This window comes from Lynx rufus, unplaced genomic scaffold, assembly GCF_022079265.1.
Source record: "Lynx rufus isolate CCGP_SWC_20201006 ecotype Redwood Valley unplaced genomic scaffold, mLynRuf1.p SCAF_5, whole genome shotgun sequence".
Taxonomy (NCBI): Eukaryota; Metazoa; Chordata; class Mammalia; order Carnivora; family Felidae; genus Lynx; species Lynx rufus.
The window spans coordinates 20,719,812-20,738,732 of NW_025814867.1; the positions used below are offsets into that span (position 1 = coordinate 20,719,812).

At 37.7% G+C, this 18,921-nt stretch overlaps 1 protein-coding gene across 1 annotated transcript in view; it reads left to right on the forward strand.

The window, feature by feature from the left end:
* Positions 1–18,921, forward strand: part of ZNF385D (zinc finger protein 385D) — a 180,733-nt gene that overhangs the window by 98,958 nt on the left and 62,854 nt on the right. The gene's annotated exons all lie outside the window — the stretch shown is intronic.

An 18,921-nucleotide genomic window follows, 5' to 3' on the forward strand; every position in this document is an offset into this window, starting at 1 on the left:
AACAGTCCTGTGGCTGTTCTGGAGGAACACGAGAGCATAAAGGCATTTGAAGCCACGTATTTGAGAAGTAAACCCTTTCAGTGTGTCTCATTGACATCTTGTATGCCGCCCCTTAGCCTGTAACTGCGTGGCAGAGTCGATAACTGTGAATACACTGCAGCATATGCCAGATGAATCGAGAAGGCCCCTTCAGACAAGGGCATTATTACTGACAGGACTTATTCTCATAAATCCCAAACATTGCATTGTTTTAAGTAGTGGCTCTGTGAATCTGGGCTTGTTATGGCTGGGTAACCTTCCCTCTGCATACACAGGTAAGTGTTATTGATACCAATTATTCTTTTTTTTTTAATGTTGATTCGTTCTTGAGACAGAGAGAGACAGAGCATGAACAGGGGAGGGTCAGAGAGAGAGGGAGACACAGAATCTGAAACAGGCTCCAGGCTCTGAGGTGTCAGCACAGAGCCCGACGTGGGGATCGAACTCACGGACCGTGAGATCATGACCTGAGCCGAAGTCGGACACTCAACTGACTGAGCCACCCAGGAGCCTCCCAATTATTCTTTTTAACAGAGTCTTCACAGTGAAATAATGGCCTCTGAATGGCCTCTTGGGACAGCTCCTGCAAATAAGCAGTTAATTCATGGCAGGAGAAGCCAGTGGGGTTTCTCTAGGCTGGCATTTTTAAATATAAGACTATTGGTCCTCAATATTTACAGAAAAAGAAGTCCTGTGTGACTCATGGCTGCATGTTTAATAAATCCGTTTCTAGATCACAGTGGGTGGTACACGTCAGTTGTTTTCTAAGCCCTACAAATGACAACGGTTAGGAAGCATTTGTATCATCGTCAATAGTAGTATCTTAACAGAAGAGAATCTTCCAGCCATAACAGATGAAAATGTAAAATGATGCAGCGAAAATATGGAACAGAATAAAGCAACTTTGTTATATGCATTGCACATTAGACACCTATATATTCCTCAAAGGATCTGGAGAGATGCTTACTCCTATGTGAATTTATAAGGGATAATGTTCAGTACGAGTTCCCATGACATATTTCATGTCCTTTACCCGAGTGTTATGGGTAGATACATTATGTCTCCTACTGCCTGAGAACCCTGAGTACTCTCTGAGGCTGAGTACACCTCTCATCTTTGTACCCTAGCATGGTGCAGCTCCTGAGTACAATGTCTATTGAGTGGCTGCATTTTTCCCTCACTCCTTTGGTTCTCTGATTCATCCAGTTTTGTGTTACAACATACCAAAGGGAAAAAGAAGTGCTTGTCATGTTCGATTTCTTTGGTATCCAGAGCAAGAGCTGGATTGTGCCATCTTATTAATTTAGATGTAAAACCTTATCGAGAAAGCATTAATCTTTTCTCTATTAGCTGAAATTTCACTGCTTTATTTTGGGGGCTGTAGGAGAATGAGTAGTAATGTAGCAGATGAGTGTAATTTCTGCTCCCAGATATTCAGGCACAAATTAGGATGCCTAAAGCCATGTTTGCCATAAAGAATTTTTTTTTTTTTTTTGCAGAAAGATAGTGGGTAGTAAGAACAAAGAAATTAGCATGATACAAGACACGGGATTTGATGTACAGTTTGTGCTTATCCCCAAACTTTTCTATTCTTAGGTATTTTTATCAATAAAGGCTATTTGGGTTACCTTGAATCCTTTTTAAAAGGCAAAAAATCCTGTTAAGCTGAGGATTCTCATCATTTAAAAGTATATATGTACATGGAGGGGAAAGTTGCTAACTTGGTTTAGGAAAGACTCCTGTGTGTGTTTTCTCTGTTACATAGATGAGTTATGAGTACATACCTCCATCCCTCAACCTTAGAAACTAAAATGGAAAGGATGGGAGTCATCAAGGCTCTGTCCTTTCACAAGTTAAATGGAAACAAGTTTTGGATTGGGCTGTGGGAGAGAACCCACATGAAACAAACAAATTCTCAGTGGAGATGCCAGCATTTACCTAATGACTGGAATGGTGAAGTACCCTTTCAAGCTGAAGCTAGAAAAAATTCTTCAAGGACAGAAAGGATAGCAAAGTCTGTAAATTAGTACAGATATCCTAAAGCCAAAGGAAGAAAGCTATGAGCATCAGAAGTATATTGCTTCTGGGTTGAAGACACTCAGTTGGTTGAGTGTCTAACTCTTGATTTTGGCTCAGGTCATGATCCCAGGCTTGTGGGATCAAGCCCTTTGTCCAGCTCTACACTGAGTATGGAGCCTGTTTAAGATTCTCCCTCTCTGTTTCTCTCTCTCTCTCCCCCTCTGCCTCTCTCCCCTGCTCGCTCTCTCTCTCTCTCTCTCTCTCTCTCAAATTAAAAAGCAGTGCATTGCTTTCGTAATACAGGGGACCTTTGCCCAGAAAGAAAGGTCATATAGTTGAAAGACTAACACTTGCCCGATGTTTTAAGCTGAATTCTATCTGTAAATTGGCATTTCCACAAAACTATCCATGAAAAATAGCCCAAGAAAGCTCCTGTCTTTTCATCACCCTTCTTACCCATTTTTGGTTTTGTTTTTGTTTTTGTTTTGTTTTTTAGGGTGGGGTCTTTTTTTTTTGAATAATTTATTGTCAAGTTAGCTAACATCTTGGCTTTGGGAGTAGATTCCCCTGATTCACAACTTACATACAACACCCAGTGCTCATCCCAACAAGTGCCCTCCTCAATGCCCATCCCCCACGCTCATCAACCCTCGGTTTGTTCTCTGTTGTATTTAAGAGTCTATTATGGTTTGCCTCCCTCTCTGCTTGTAACTCATTTCCCCTTCCCTTCCCCTATGGTCTTCTGTTAAGTTTCTCAAATTCCACATATGAATGAAAACGTATGATATCCTTCTTTTTCTGACTGACTTATTTCACTTAGCATAATACCCTCCAGTTCCATCCACATTGGTTTTTTATTTTTATTTTTTTAATATGAAATTTATTGTCAAATTGGTTTCCATTCAGCACCCAGTGCTCATCCCAACAGGTGTCCTCCTCAATGCACATTGTTGTTAATGGCCAGATATCATTCTTTTTCATTGCCGAGTAGTATTCCAGTGTGTGTGTATGTGTGTGTGTGGGTGGGTGTGTGTACACCACATCTTCTTTATCCATTTATCAGTTCATGGACATTTGGGCTCTTGCCATAATTTGGCTATTGTTGATAGTGCTGCTATAACAGTGGTACATGTACCCCTACAAATCAGCACTCCTGTATCCTTTGGATAAATTCCTAGTAGTGCTATTGCTGAGTCTTAGCGTAATTCTATTTTAAAATGTTTGAGGAAACTCCACACTGTTTTCCAGATCGGCCACACCGGTTTGCATTCCCACCAACAGTGCAACCCTTTCTCCACATCCTCACGAACATCTGTTGTTGCCTGAGTTGTTAATTCGGGCCACTCTGACTGGTATGAGGCGGTATTTCAGTGTGGTTTTGATTTGTATTTCCCTGATGATGAGCAATGTTGAGCCTCTTTTCATGTGTCTGTTGCCCATCTGGATGTCTTCTTTGGAAAAGTGTCTATTCGTGTCTTTTGCCCATTTTTTCACTGAATTGTTTGTTTTTCAGGCATTGAATTTGGTCAGTTCTTTATAGATTTTGGAGACTAACCCTTTATCCGATATGTCATTTGTAAATATCTTCTCCCATTCCGTTGATTGCCTTTTAGTTTTGCTGATTATTTCCTTCATTGTGCAGAAGCTTTTTATCTCAATGTCCCAATAGTTCATTTTTGCTTTTAATTCCCTTGCCTTCAGAGACATGTCTCCTTCTTACCATTTGTATTCCAAAATAAATTAGAGGTACCTATGCTGACAAATCGGAGTTTTCTTAAAACTACTGTGAGTCCTTTTTATTACTGTCTGCTTCTTCATATTGATTAGGAAGAAGTACAACCTTGAAAACTATATGGGTCTCTGAGCTAGTTTCCTAGAATGGTTGAACACTTTGGGGGCAGAAGGAGAGAGAAATAAGACTCTAGAATCAAGGATCATATATTTTTCAATAATAAATTTTAACCCTACTGCTTAATATGCAAGCTGTTTTGTGATTTGTGGATTTATACATACATAAAAGATATAGATGCATTAAATCACATTTTACTAATTTTACCAAATCATTCTTAATGAAAATAATCCAAGCATATACAAAAAGTAATTGCCTTTAAACATGCTAAGGATACAATGGTTTGACAGATAAGAACCTTAAAAAGGGTGGACAACAGCAGAGAAAAGGACGAGAAGTGGTGTGGACTTGAATTAGAACATTAATTTGGAGGGTTTCCTGGGATTCTCAAAAATGTAAGAAATTGAGTAGTCATAGTAAAGTTTCATTGAAAACCTACTTGATAAAAGTAATTTTGGCAGACAGTTTCTGTTAAATTCCTAAATCATATATTGTGGGTTTTAATTGCTGCCTTGGGATAACAAATATGTCTAAATGCCCTGCAGGTAAGCTCTTATTCACTAACTATAATTTTGGGATATTTTTTTGTCATTGCTTATGCCAGTCTGCATGCTGGCATGGTGAGCAAAAGATAATATTCAGTGATCAACCACCAACTGCTCACAGAAAGCCTATTCCCCCTACCTCTAGGCAAGTTGAGACTCCCTAACATTAAAGCATAATTTTATTTATCATTATCTGAGTGCTAGGTTAGTGAATTTACACAAAGAAAAATTTACAAATAAAAATAATATTTAAAAAAATATATTTAACACTCAAAATTGTTGGTATGTAAGAATGGTTACTAATCATTAGAGAATAATTCAAACAGCAAACATTTCCAAATATGGCTAGATGATTTTGTCTGATCCAGCAAGTTTTTTTAATGATTTTTTTATACAGAAAAGGTAATGACAAAAATTAAATATTCTCAAAGTAACTTAGCAAATGTAACTCATTTTTACCCCTATCAAATACCAAATTCAAAATGGTAAAGTCCCAGGCTTGGTCAGCTTCTGAACTTTCTTTAGTTTGCCTTTTTGGGTAATCTTATTCATCTCCTTGGTCTATGAGTTAAGTTAGGCTGGTTTACACTGCAGTAATAAACAACCTCCGAATCCTAGTGGCTTTTCCAACAACTAATTATTTCTCACTCACAGTACATATTAGCTGTGGGTTTTTTTCCATGTTAATTTAACTCCAGGCTAGGCTAATGAAGCAGTCACTAGCTGGACATTCCCAATTCTGGACCAGGGGGAAAAAGAAGATTGTGAATCAGTAGGCTCTTAAAGTTTCTTAATGGAAGTGACATATAATATTCTTCTCACTTGACTTTGTCAAGTCCCATGGTCAAGCTTGATTATCGTGGGCAAGGAAGAATCATCTCCGGGGAGGGGAAGCAGATATTGGTGAGCAGTAACACAGCATTCCTCCATGGCTTCAACTATGACTTGTGCCTACATTTCTCAGCATTCCACATTTCTAGCCTGAAGCTTGACCTGACTTTCCATGGCTGGTTAGTCACTCACTTGGGTGGCTTGTCAGCATCCGTGTTTCACAGGTCCAAAAAAAAAAAAAAAAATAGGCCTAACCTTGACCACCTTCTCCAATTTTCTCTCCATCCTGTATTTCCTAGTTTCATTTTTGGTCCTGCAGTTCACAGAGTTGAAACTTCCTAGTTGTCTATGCCACTTTCCTTTATCTCAGTTCACACATCTATTCAGTTGTTGGAATCCACTCTCCTCCCATCCCCAGAAAATATCCTTTATCCTTTCCCTCTTGGTTACTACCTTTAACCTGGCTTTGTATGTCTCTGCCTTGCCCATACAATTGCCCTAGCCTCCATGCAAGTCCAGCTATCTTCATTCTTGTCCCTTGACAACCATTACCTTCACTCTCCAGTCCATTTATACTATACAGGGAGATCATAGGACCTACCCATTCAGGAACTTTCAATGTACCTACTTGCTGAGCTGCTTGGTCCTCTGTAGTTTGACCACAACCTACCTCTCCAAACTTCTCTTCTGTTGCTCGCCTGGAATATTCTCCATTAGAAACACACCTTGTTTTTCTGTCTTCATTTCTTACTGTTCTTCTACATTTCTCTCTTAAAAGTATATCACTTTTCTCTCTGCATCTCAAATCCCATAAGAATTCATAGCTAACTGCTCTATCATATTCTTCTTAAAGTATTATTTCTTATGTCTTTGCCTTCTCTTATTGCTACATGACATGTTCATTGACAGTGTATACTTGATTAGTCTGATTATTTTTTTTACAGAGTACTGCTTATATAAAATATAATAAATAAGTAGTTTTAAAACTTGAATTAATCAGTTTTGTGTTTTTGATCTAGAATGGGGGGGGCATAGCAAAGCTTTAGATTTTACTGTTTATGCATAGATAGTTCCATGAAAGAACAATGGTTCTTGTTAGTCTAAAGAATTCTGAGATATTGCTCATCAAATTTCAGAGTTTTCATAAAGGTCATCAAGTCAAGCTCGTAAAGTTTGTTTATTTGTTTTGAGATTCTCTAGTTGCACAAGTAAAGAAAACTTGACATTTATAATGTCCCCTTGGTGACTGTCTTTCATGAGTTAATTAGCTTGTATATTGAGTATATAGATTTACCTTAGTCATCTAACCAGTAAGGTATGAGAACATTTCTTTCTGGTTCTAGTACACAATTCTTTATCAAGTCTCAGTGAACTGCAAATATATTCATTAGATAAAGCCACTATGTTATTTAAATTTGCACTATTCACCTTTATGATTTAGTCTTCTTTGTATCCATTTTTCCCATCTTTTTCTATTTTAAATTTAAAATTATAATCCAAGAAGATTGTATTCATCTGATTCAAAGGTGCTGAGAGTAAAATATTCTTGAATCTATTGTTGAGAAGCTCTAGGAATGCAAAAGAATATTTATTTGCTGTGGGTTAATAATTGACTCTAAGTGTTTATTAGAATTCACATTATTTGGTCAGGCACTTGGAATAATAGAGACTTTTCTAATGATAAAAAAAAGATATTTGATGTAAAACGATGGCCAGTGATTGAAAGCAAATACGTTGGGAAACAAAGCCCCTTTGGGAGAGTCAGTCAGTTATAAGGTCACAGAATCTGGGTTTTTCCCTTTCCGGGTTCATTCCTAACAATTATCCTCTGGAGTCAGCTGTTTACAATAGGCCCGGTGCCAGGCAAAGCCAAGCACAAACAGTTTTTTTCTCCCCCTTCTATTTAGGTAGAAGCCAAATCATGAGAATGGTAAACTAGAAATAGAGGTGGTGGATGGATAGTTTGTAAGGCGACACTAATTCCAATGTCATTTAGAAAATAGATACGTGGGTTTTCATGGAGGACAAGTGGGAATTAGCTTTGTTCTGTTTTCGTAAGGAAGATGGTAAAAGGTTTTTTTCTTGACATAGTCTTCAAACAAATGTCCCAAATGTTGGAAATGATAACAAAATACAAGCTGAGCTTGGTATCAGAAAGCTATATATCTTTGATTTGTATTATATATTTGTATATAAGATATAGTATAGTATGTATTATATAAAAATATATTAAGCACACACTTATTTATATGCAAGATTCTGTCTTTAATGCCTGTCCCTGAAATTTCCCCACTACACCAGGTTTCATAGTCAACATTGCACATTACTTCAAGAAGAGAAACAAACATTTTTGTGGCTTGTGAATCTATAGGTCTGTTGAAATTTAAGAAGTAATACAAAGCCATTTGAAAAGGGACACATCACTGTCAGCACTTGAAGATCTGATGTAGTACTGTACAGATGGCCTCTCTTGGCTTTGTGGAAATTGTGCTAGTTCCTGGGGTCTTTCTTTTCTGACCCATTCTTCCAAACAAAACCTCCCTGGGACAATCACTACTATGATAAAGGATGCCATTGTATGCCTCTTGGGGCAGGAGTTGAAGCACCATTGTGAGAACATTTATGCTTAAATTGCTTTTTCTTTTCTTAGCACTGGTTCATGACATGCTTCAGATAGGCCAAAAAAGAGACTTTATCAAGTATTCCCTTCTCAAGATGGGTGATAAGTGCCAACAGAGTATGCTAGCAGCAGATCTCTAGAGGGATTGAAAAAGAGAGGGGAAATTCAGGAGGGAAAAAAAAATTTAACCCTTATTTGAATATTGTGGTTCCAGGATCTTTGTATGTGAATCAGTGATGGCAAATTGTATATTAGAGATGACGTGGAAATAACACAGAATATTCTATCCCGCTCTTCTTGTGCATGAGGAAATCAAGATGAATTGTATTTTGCTGGTCCTATTAGGCTGATAAAGGTCTTATCTTAGATATACTACGTAAAACTGCTCCTTGAATCACAGAAGAATTTCACAATGAATTATTCATCTGGACAAGGACATGTTGTCTTCCTCAACATAATGAATGAGTGAAGCAATTAGAGGCCTAAACTTTCTAAAGGACCCGTCATCCAGCTTTGTTCAGGTGCAGGTGTATGGTGTGCAAGATAAGAAGGGAATTAATAGTAACTTGACAAGCTAGTATATAATTTTATGTTAGAATCTAAAGCAACTGGTTCGCTAACTTGTGTGTGTATGTGTGTGTGTGCATGCATGTTGTGTGTATGTGTACACAGTCTGTATATGTGTCTTTTTTACCAGAAATATCAAATCTTAAAATAATTGGTAAGCTAAACACCTACCCAGTATCTATGAAATACCAGACATCTGGTGAATTTTAAAAATTAAATTAAAGCTCCCGGTGGCTTTGCCTACAGATGCCACAGTTCTGGAAACATCTGTGTCTCTGTTTGTTTGTATGTGTTTTGTTTTAATTCATGGAGGGATTCTTTCCCTCTACTTTTATGTCATTCTTAGGAATTGAGTAGACACATGCTTGTATGATGATAAACTATTTCAACGGCAAGATAATAATTCTTAAAGTTGAATAACAACTATAACAAAAATCGTTGTTGAACAATGATCAAATATGACAGAATGTGAAGTAAGCACCCGTAAAAGCATGTGGGCCATTATAGAACTTTGTCTCTAAATTGGAAAAGTGAGGAGTTTGCTATCTAATAGTGATAGGAAATGTGGAACGAAACATTTCGACAGCACATTACTTCCAGTCAGGAGACATAAAGCTTCTACTGCATTCTTTTTTTTTTTTTTTAATATTCATCTATCTTGAGAGGGAGAGAAAGAGTGAGTGTGAGTGGAGGAGGGGCAAAGAGAGAAGGAGAGAAAGAATCCCAAGCTGCCAGCACAGAGCCAGACATGGGGCTTGAACTCACGAACTGTGACACAATGTCCTGAGCCAAAACCAAGAGTCGGACGCTCAACCGAGTGAGCCACCCAGGCGCCCCTCTACTGAATTCTTAGTAAAACCCAAACTGAAATAGATATTTAAATTAAGAATTATACTTTTATTTATGTTCTACGAATTCCAAACTCAAACATGGCAGCAAAAGTTGTTTGTGATCTAGCCCTTGAATCACAGGGATTTAGCTCCAGAACTACTATTCTGCCAGTCCTCCATATCCGTCCTTAATTCCAACCCAACAAAATCACTTGAGGGTGGGAAGAAAGAGCTATACGTTCTTTTTCTTAGAAAAATATTTTCTAGGGGCGCCTGGGTGGCTCAGTCAGTTAAGCGTCCAGCTTCAGCTCAGGTCACGATCTCATCGTTTGTGGGTTCAAGCTCCTGCTGACAGTGAAAAGCCTGCTTGGGATTCCCTTTCTCTCTCTCTCTGCCCCTCCCAACTCGTGCTTTCACTCTCAAAAATAAATAAATAAACTTTAAAAAATAAAAAGGGCACCTGGGTGGCTCAGTCAGTTGGGCATCCTACTTCGGCTCAGGTCATGATCCCTTGGTTCTTGAGTTTGAGCCCCACCTGGGCTCTGTGCTGAGCTCAGACCCTGGAGCCTGCTTCGGATTCTGTGTCTCTCTCTCTCTCTGCCCCTCCCTCATACTTGCTCTCTCTTCCTCTCTCTCTCTCTCTCCCCCTCTCAACAAAACAAAACAAAACAGAACAAAACAAAACAAAACACGTTAGAAAAACACTTTCTTATATTTCAGCCTATCTAATACATCACATACTGGTGCACAGAGGATGTACAAGTTGTGTGCCAATGCATATGTGCATGGATTCATACAAATGAATTCACACTCTTTGCCCAGCTGATTCCTATTTCCAGGCTTCTATGTAAGCTCTGTCCTGGCACTTATTGAAATTGTGTATCTTCTTACTTGTCAACCCCATAAAATTTTCACTTCCTTGATGGAGCATACACCTTTACACCATGTGTCTTTGTCCAAACACCTACCGGTTCTACATTAAAAGTACCAATAAATAGTGCTGTATTAATTTTATTTTCAGGAAGATCATCCTAAGAATTCTTTTAACAGTGAAAGTTCACACACTCCAAACTATTTAGTAACAATTTGAATGCATACAGTCAATAGTTTTTACTAATTGAAATCTATCATATTTAAATACTTTATAATACGAATCAAAGATATAAACCAGTGTAACTCAGACTTTGGATGTGCAGCCCTTGGGTTGAACATTTCCCAAAGACAGCATAAAATTAAGTTACTATTTTAATGATCATAATTGCAGTCAGATTCCTCATTAAATTACTGTGCTACTCCACTTTCTAATGAGAGTTGAGAACATTTTAAAAAGCTGTATTGAATCAGATTGACTATGTACGAACTATAAGTTCTGACATCAGGTTAAATTTGAGGACAGAGAGCATATTTAACTCCGTGGGGTAGAATCTGTGCCACTTTCCTTACTTTGCTTTGCTTTTGTTATGACTCAGTTTAGAGGCAGTCTTGACATTTTACACTTACGTGATTGCTCATATCAATCACTCTCAGACTAACAGTTGGTGCCTGGCCAAACTCCAAGGGGAAGGTCAAGATGCAGAATGTGTAGCAGTAATGATGCTGACCCATTTGGACCTTATTTTATTTATTGTCCTGCCTTCTGTTTTCCTGCCAGCTCTCTAATGGAATTAAGTAAAATAAGAAAAAAAAAAATCATGTATCTCTTTCATGCAGCCGAAGAAGTAGAAGACCTTGTAGAAAAGAAAAACTCCCCCACCCCTCTCTGAATGGTCAGATATTTGAGAGTCTGACTTATCAACTCTAGGTTGTTTATTTGTTCTTTTATCCATCTATTCAGTCATACGTACTCGTTCATCTACAGGTATTTTTGCAATGGGTAAGATGAGGCAGGAACAAAAACTAAGATGCAGATTAGGAGTTCTGCCTTAAGGTGTCTTCAGTCTGGTTGGGAAAACAAGAAGCAAAACCAAAATATAATCCAGGATAGGCCATGATTTGTCAGGAGGAGATAGCAGGTAGTGGTACCATGAATGTCTAGAGCAGCTGGAATGACCCTTTCATGTGAGGGAGATGGAAGGATGAATATTAACTGGTGTATGCTAAACTTAATGGCAAGGGTGTGTAATCCCTAAAATAACTCCCTTGATGAGATGTATCATTTTACCAACATTTAGCATGTACTCAGTATTTGCTGTCTTTAGATGTAACTTCCAGGCTCTAGGGACTCACTTCAGTGAAGAAGACAAAACAAAAAGGCCCCAAGTGGTTTAGAACTTCAATGCTAGAGGCTTGTGTTAGGCTAGTGCTAGAGGCTTGTGCTAGGTTATGGGGAGTACCTAACTCTTAGAAATAAACATTCTTAATTGGCAGATAAAGAAACTCTGTTCTGAGTTGAAGAACTTGACTGAAGTCAATACATTTGTAAGAAGCAGAGGTAGGGTTTGAACTGAGTTCTGACTCATTTTGCCTTGCTGTCTTGACTTAGGCAGCAAAACACGCAATCACCCTGTAATCCTTGTTAGCACTAGCCCCAGTTTGGGTTGCTAATTGACATCACCACGTCTGTAGATCACCCAGGATAGTTCCACTTATTTTGCAAAACACTCTTAACACCCCTAAGGATGCTGCTGTATTTGCCTGTGCATATCAGACCTTGGACCTGTTAAAAGATTCTGATGTGTGTATCTGCCCACAGTGAAGCTCTTCACATCTTTATTGTGATTTTCACCTTCATGGAAGCTGGTAAAAGAAGATAAGGTTAAGGGCCAAAGCTTTTTGTTGGTCTACATTTTGTTAATGAAAACCATACTGTTATTTTTATTACTTTTCCAGACAGAAGAGCTCCATGTGTATTGAAAAGTAACATCTTTGACCTCTCTATGTAAAATTTATAGTAGATATTTTAGGAATTGCATGTGAAACCATTCCAGCCTTAGTCTTTCTGTGTAATTTTGTAATGCTGTCTACACAATGACAGAATTCTCTGCAAGAACAAAACTACAAAAGAAACAAAAGTGGGTTTTTTTTCCTGCAGTCAAATGTTAATTTTTCTAAATGAATATAACAAAACTATCAAATAAACATAGAAGATTACCTACATTGCAAGAAATTAGAATCTCATATATCATCTCCTAAGAATTTCTACTTTGGAAATCTGCTTTAATTCTTTCAGGAAACTAAGGTGATAGTGTGATAATTTTGGTAATTGAAAATCCAGTAACCCAGAAAGGATTGGTTCAGGGCCCATAAATGCAAGCCTCCTCCTTTGCTGCTAAGACATTTTAGATTAGCATATAGTGATATTTAAAAATAAGGTAATGCAATCTAGAATTCAAGGTCATAAATCGTTTTCCCTATAAAGCTGGCAATTTCCTAAACAGGAAAAACAAGGTAGTTTTTATTTGTATAGCTTTTAAATTTTCAATTTGTCATATAAATCATTGCATTTTATACTCATACAGAAAAATTAAAAATATAAACAGCTATTTCTAAGATTGGCATCCCCATTTAAAGAATTTGTTTTGAAGAAAGCTATGTGTATCAGTAATAGGACAGAAATATACTTATCTCCCTATTAGTAGAAACATTTCATAGATCTCTCATTTGCCAAATACTGTGGAGAAATATGTCAGTGATGTATTATCCATCTTTTTGTTTTTTCTAGGTACTAGTCTTTGTTAACTTTTGTTTCTAGGAAGGGGGCCAGAAGTACCCATTACCCTAAAGGGTAAATGGATTTTGAAAATTTTTTTGAAACAGTAGGTGAAAAAGTTTCTTACTTTAGAGTAATCCAAGATTCCAACCAGATTATGTGTCTTTGTGTTAAAAACCACTAAACTAATAGCTATGGTTGGAACCTTGATAGAATAATTTACTTGTCCTCGTTGTCAAGTCCACTGAGTATTTCTTTCCACGATTATTCCCTTTATTCAAAAGGTAAAGGTAACATCTTCCATCAAACTTGCAATTAACAAGGGAGAGTAAGATAGTTGTTTTGTTTTTTGTTTTTGTTTTTTTCTTTTGCTTTTTTTCTTTTCTTTTCTTTTCTTTCTTACTTGTATGCTGCAGAAATGTAATTTGTTGTAATGCAAAGAGTAAAGAAGGAATCATGCCATGTTGGCCTTGATTGACAAAGTAATTTTTTCACATAGAACACATTTAAAATCCATATAGCAAGCCCATTCAATTTGTGGGCACTTTGTCATCAGATTAATTAAGTTTAGATGTTGGCCTTTAAGAACATTTACCTTTGGTTAAACACCCGAGAAACCTTTGTTTTGTTTTCATCAAAATCCCACCCAGTGTAAACTTCTGAACAGTCAGGAGTTGCCAGTATTATTAGCTGTTTTCTTATTACAGAAAGAAAAATAAAACATTTTACCATAATGTGTCACATTGCTTGGTTAATGACCATATTTATTTTTGGGTTCTTCAATTCATACTCGATTTCACATAACCATTATGAAAACCACATACATGACTCCTTAGAATCTGGATTTGCATTTGATGAAAATGTGTATATTAATATAAAATTTTATATAACTGGATAGGAAATAAGTATATTAGGTTGCAAAATGGGAAATATCCACTGTCAAAAGTTTTAAAAGAATATAAGAGAAAAGAAAAGTCAGCCATTTGTCTAGATCAGGGTTCAGCAAACTTTTCCTGTAATGGGACCAGGTATTAATATTTTAGTCTTTGTGGGCCATGCACTATCTGTCACACTGCTCAGCTCTGACATTGTCACATGAATGCAGACATCGGCCATAAGTAAATGACTGAGCTGTGGTCCAATAAAACTTTATTTACTAAAACATGCAGCAGGCTGGATTTGGCCTACTGACCATATTTTGTAAATCCCTAGTCTAGACACCTCCACATATTCAGCTACTTAATGTTTTTTTCTTCCTCCGATTATCTGTGTATGTATGCAAAACAAGCCATTTTTTTTTTTTTGGTAATGAAAAAAGAAAAGAATTGATTGTCCATTTCTCTCGTGATTATTAGGATCTTATTAGCAATATTATTCATATTATATTATTAGCATCTCTCCTGATATTGAAATTAAGTGGGCAGTTTTTGCTTTGGTGGAGGAATAGGGGATGCTCTCTTCTGTGTGGTTACAGTCAAGTAGCACCTTGTGGTGGAATGATGTCTCCCACGTCAGCCTATTGATGCTGCCTTTTGGCTAGAACCTCAGCAGGGGCTTATCTGCCAAGGGCACTACCGGTAGCCTCTTCATGTGTCCTGGGCTGCTCACAGCATGACAGCGGGATCCCAAAATGACAGCAAATTGAAGCTTTATTTCCTTTTATAACCTACCCTCTAAAGTCACAATATCCTTCCACCGTACTCTATCAGTTGAGACCAACACAACGGAAGAGGGCCTAGATTCCACCCAATGATGGCAGAATGGCAAAGTCACAATGTAAGATGGTTATGTAAGACAGGAACCATTTTTGCAAATGAAATCTGCCACAGTGGGATTGGATTGGATTGGATTGGATTGGATTGGATTGGACTGGATTCTATTCTATTCTATTCTATTCTATTCTATTCTATTCTATTCACAGCTACAATAGAAGAGGCAGGACAAGATTTGGGAAACAAGAGAGAAATTGGGACAATAATAGGAAAGACATATTGATCATGGTAGCGAAGGCAAGAAAGAGCTAAATCCAAGTTAAAATGAGGTTCAAAACACTGGAGCCATGTTTTGAAGTAAAAAAATTTTAAGAATATATGTCAAAAATGAATGGGTAGCCTCAAGTTTTCAGAGGAAGGCTGTAAATCTAAATCCAGACAAACAGGAAGGAAATCAGAAAGTGGTCTCTGTAACCAGAAGAGTGAGATGTCCTTAATGTTAAGGCTACATTCTGATTAACCAAGAGTTTCATCATCTCCTGGAGGCCTAGAACCTCTTGCAGGTCAAGGACAACCCATTGCACAGGGTGGGGCTGGTAGATGAATGTTCCTAGGAGGCAAGGGAGAAGCAAGTGTTGACTGTGTGCTTAATTGTGACTGCAGTCACAAAAGCAAAAGTCTCACCAAAATGACTGCATCAATGGGTTGGTTTGACATCACGAATCCAAAATAGATGAAACAGCCCATCTGGGAAGTTAAAGAATGAGGAAAGTCTTTAAAAGTCCATCCCCTAACTTCTCTCATTTTTGCACTCAATAAGCCATTTTCCACATTAGAGCCCCCGGAAGAGCCCTTCTGAGCATGCACCTTGATATGAGAGCCCCGAGACATCTGTTGTGCCATTTTAATCCTCTCTTTGCTATACTCAGCTCTCTCTGTCTGTGGACCAAATGTGCCTATTTTTTGCTCCACTGATTTAATAGCCCCAGGAAAAGTTGATAATGTAATCATAGTTCTGTCTGAGTGAAACATCTCGAGTTTCATCTCCAGACTGTCTGTGGAGCTCCTTGGACTCTCTAGACACTAAGGTTTTGCTACATTTCCAGCTGCTTTTTGGTGTCAAGCCTATGGAGATTAATCTCTCAATTGTGTGTGTGTGTGTGCGTGTGTGTGTGTGTGTGTGTGCACGCTCCTGCCCTTCTATCAACTGCAAGAAAAATTTATCTTATTATTTAGCAGCATTTTAACAAGTTTCAGTCCATTAAAAGCAAAAGAGAGCATTAAATAGCATTTCTCCAGCTTTTAGCTGGTGAGCTTTCATCAGTTTATTAATAGACTCTAACTGCAAATGTGCTTGTTACATGCTAGGGCTTTAGGCCGACTCTAGCAGCAACATTGGTGTCCTCTGGGACCAGAAATCCAATTCTAAGTTCTGCCTTCAGGTAATGCTTTTGGACTGCTTTAGAGAGATTAAACAAATAAATGCTGAAACTTTCCTTCCAGAGAACTGAAGCTGACTGGATTTATTCATGTTCTAAAAACCCTGGTCTAACAAAACAGCCAAGTGTTAAGTACCAAACTGCCCAGTAGGCCCAGGTCTCTTCTACTTGTAATCCCCTTAATGTCATTTCTGTCCTGTTTCTACAGCACTATGACATTGGATGAACAGAAGGTTGAGAATCAGGACAGAGGGATACATTTGAATTCCTCTACAGAGAATCAGATGGACTAGAATAAACTTAGGAGTTTTGTCTCGGTAGTATGGTAGAAGATTCTATTCTGGATAGATGCAGGTGCCAGAAAAACTATATTAATATTAGCTCTCTTCGGACCTGGCATACTTCTTGCTTTTTCATGAGGAGTTATATTTTCCTTTTTGCCTTGACTGTATGAATAATTATAATCCTCCTAAAGTTAACAGTAAGGAAGAAGGAATGGCAGAGCAAGCACAGGAAGAGAAAGAGACATAAAACTTTAACTCTGCTCCACAGAGTTAGAAGAAATCCCAAAGAGGCTATTCAACCTCTAAAGAGTATGATGACGTTAAATACGTAAGTTCATCCTTCACCCCCCTTCCAATTTAGCATGGAGGAAGCTCTTTAGGAAGACTCACTTGGTTTTAGCAAATAAAGAAATTATGTTTTCATTGCATAACCAAATATAACAACAACAATAGCACACATATCTTGAGCACTTACAGTGAGTCAAGCACCCTACATATTATGGAGGGATGCTGATTCTGATCTTATTTTCATTTTGTGATGAAGATACGAAGGATCAGAGAGGTTAAGTGCTTGTCTGGAGTCACACAGCTAGTAATGATAGAACCAGAATTGGAATCTCAGTAAATCTAGCCCCAGGGGCCTTGATCCTGAGCAATAGGCATGCTGTTTCTGAAATGCAAGATTGTGATCCAGCTATATGTGTTATATTTTCAATAAGCATATTATTTAATTCCCTTTCCTAAATCAAGTCTTCTCTATTTTATTACTATATTAACATTGTTATGTATGTGCATATTATATAGTGTGTATGTGATTACATTTAAGAGTTAGGTGTAGTATTGGCAATGAGGAAGGTAATGGCATTCATTATTACATCTACTGTCGTGATGTTAGGTGAAATTTAGAATTTGCATTAGAGACAACGTTCGCTAAATATCCCTGTATTTCCCTCCATGTTCAAGGCCTCTTGCATTTATATTGGGGCCACATAATTAATTGTAGCAAAAGTGGTTAGGAGCAAAAGTGATAGATTTTGAACCAGTGCATTTACAAAGGAAATGCCTACAGCCTACCATGCAGGACCAGTGTAGTGAATGAAGAGCCACAACATTTTGTCAAATGTGAAAGAGTTAAAACAATTCTGGAGGTGTTTGTCCTGCAGAAATGTTGAGGATAAGGTGCTGGTTATCCTCAGGTATCTTGTGCGTCGCCATGTAGAAGAGTAAGAACAGCCTTGTTCTGTATGGCATGAAAGTATACAACCAGGGAAGATTGGTGAAAAATACAGAAGACCTCACCAGGTTCACACTATCACACTTATAAAGAATTTATTCTTGTACAGTTTAGTTTATTGTCTGCCAATTCCAGTAGAAGAGACATTCCTTAAGAATAGTGATATATATGTTTTGTTTATGGCTATTTTCCTAGCACCTTGTCTAGTCTTGGCTCAAAAAAAAAAAAAAAAAAGAAAAGCACGTGATGACTATCGAATGAGTGAAAGAATGCATGAACGAACGAGCAAAAGAACTTCCTATCAAATAAAGCACTTCAGGTATTTTCCTGACTATGGAGGAATTCTGGCGTAGGCTGTGTGACTAGTTGTTAGGAATGTTTTCAGCAAGTTCCAGCTCTGGTTTATGCTTAACACTAGATGTGATGTAATGTCTACTCCAAAGCCCAGATCCTCTGATTTTTATTTCTTTTCGTTTTAGCTTTCCTGACAACTAAAGCCTTTTGCTCTTCATGCCACAGAAGATAAAAAATCCAAACAATATGTTTGTTGTTGCAAAACCACTGAGAAATATTTCAGGCACTTCTTTTAGCCCTACCTGTTTGGGAGGACATTTATCATCTTTTGATGTTCAGAGAAATGGACAGTGTGTACTTTGTAATCAGGACAGGAGGCTAGGCATGACTGATGTGAGCCTTTATCAAGTATCATCGTCATATATGAGTCTCTGAAATGTGTGTATTTGAAAGGCTTGTACTTGCATTTATGACACTTGGCTCCATTCCTTCATATGTAGCTATAAATTAATGCATACAGTGACACCTCTTTTCAGGTTGGGTGCGCATAGGCATGCATGGTCAAATTTTGATTATCAGTCGGATTAGCCTCATTATTCACTGAGCATCCCTTCCACTCAGCTAGTCATTGGCTGGATTTGTGACTCTCTAGATAAATTCTTTTAATCTCTCTGCTAAGTCAGTTGCTAGAGAAGGACAGCCTCTAAATTGGCAGCTATGAAAATCAGCAGCCACTCAACACCTAACGTGGGATTTTTTGTCAGCTCGGTGTTTTAAGACCCAAGGCAATTCACTTCCATCAAGGAGCTTTCAGTTTTGCTCAGTAGATAAAACCAAAATGGAAATACTATGATGTATACCTATAGGTACAGGCAAAAAAAGGATGGTTTGGGAAAGGTGGAAGAAATTTGGAATCAGACTCTAGGTTTCTCATGTCTACTATACCACTTTTTTTTCTTCATTTGTCAAATAATCAATTATAGTAAGGATGGTCAAAAGTGTAGCTAAG